Source organism: Sprattus sprattus (assembly GCF_963457725.1).
Source record: "Sprattus sprattus genome assembly, chromosome: 20".
NCBI classification, from domain to species: domain Eukaryota; kingdom Metazoa; phylum Chordata; class Actinopteri; order Clupeiformes; family Clupeidae; genus Sprattus; species Sprattus sprattus.
In genome coordinates, this window is record NC_137918.1 from 7067243 (window position 1) to 7068949 (window position 1707).

The 1707-nt window shown below is 48.6% G+C and overlaps 1 pseudogene across 1 annotated transcript; it reads right to left on the minus strand.

The window, feature by feature from the left end:
* Nucleotides 1-244: 244 nt before the first annotated feature.
* Nucleotides 245-1006, minus strand: LOC308381466 (cholesterol 25-hydroxylase-like protein; annotated as a pseudogene). Its single transcript has one exon. The product of its transcript is annotated as a cholesterol 25-hydroxylase-like protein (transcript).
* Nucleotides 1007-1707: the final 701 nt, after the last annotated feature.

Genomic DNA, 1707 nt, shown 5'->3' on the forward strand with positions numbered 1-1707 from the left:
ACTGATTAAACACTGAGAATATAATGCCACTATAAACTAAACTGCCAGGTGAACTAGGTAAGAGCTGTCTGCAATAAGGAATGTCATGGCCACATCCTTATCATCTATTTTGAATAAATAGAAGATTTGGTTAGAATTGGTGTTCTCTGCTCATAGAATTTATAGTTGTGCCAGCACTTTGTAGTTCCTTTTAATATAAAAGAATAAATGTCACAGGGGCCAGTCATGCCCACGAGTGCCCTTCTTAATCCTCATGCAGAGTCCCAAAAAGTCTGTCCCAGTGTGTGAAATACGGGGCCTAGTTGGACTTAAACTTGAGGTGATGGAGGTCATGATGGGTTGCTCCTCCAAAAAGCCCAAACGGCACCAGTCTGTGGATGGCCCAGGGGAAGTCGTATCCGCAGTGGTCCTCCACAGACAGCCCGATGTTGAGCACGAAGAACCGCAGCTCAGTGAGCGGGTGGCAGCCCAGGAGCAGAGGGTTGATGGCGGCGAAGAAGCCCAGTGAGAGCGTCTCCCAGACGCCCGAGTACTCCGTGCTCAGCACGAACGTAGAGGTGTACTTGTGATGCACCTTGTGGAACGTCCGGTACAGCCAGGGCACCTTGTGGTGCAGCATGTGCCACACAATGTACTGAAAATCAAACAGCAGGAGACAGGCCAGCAGGTCATGTGCCACCTTCATCAGGTGCGGAACCTCTGCCGGTAAGCTCAAACTCCTCTAGTACCAGTGCAGCACCGTTAGCGGGAAGATGAACATCACATTGGTATAGAGCGAGTGGACCAGGCATCTCTACATCACCTCCCAAGGCACATGGCTCCTCTGCTGGATCTTGTAGCAGCGGATAAGCTCCACGTGCGGTGACAGGAGGTCCAGGGCCAGGTAGGGCAGGCAGAAGAGCAGGTAGGTGCCCAGGGAGAAGAGCACGGGGAAGAAGGGGGAGCTGAGCCAGGCATCGTGCATCAGGAGCCAGTCCCAGACGCTCTGTAGTAGCAGTGCAAACATGTCTCTTCAGGTCTGTGTGCGAGACGATTATGCTGCTAACTCCTGTGGAGCCAGAGTAGTGCTCTGGCAGGGCCGGCCCCCTTATCTCCTTAAATGGCTTTCCTGTGACTGGGGGTTTCCTGGGAATTTTTAGAAGCTATTGAGTTTGTGTGTGAGTGTGTGTGTGCGCGCGGACACGTGTGTGTGTGGGCATGTGTGTGTGGGCGTGAGTGTGTATGTCAGCTGGTGGATTTGACAGAAAGATAGAGAGCAAAAAGAGAGATTAGATAGACATATTTTGGCACAGGATAGATGTTTAGATCTTAACTATGTAAAAGCCACAAAAAAAACAAGGTTTCATATGAATGAACTTTTGCAAGGAATCCAAATTGAATCCAATATGAAACCCAAGCTGATAAGAAAGGAAAACAAAACCAAAATGAGAGAGGAGGATAGTGGGAAGAGATGGACGTAGAGATGGTCACAGAGGCCAAGCTGAGAAAGGGCGAGAAGAGAAAGAGGTTTTACACATTCAGATACTTTACTGTGCATTTTACTGAAAAAAATAAGAGGATGCCACAGTATGCCCCTCATACACCTAAAACACTGACAACATGCCCCTCATATAGCCCAATACACTGTCATCTCCTCTAAAACATCCCCTTAATTGGTCTGAAGGTAATTAGAGCAGTGTTGCCAACTTAGCGACTTTGTCTCTTTAT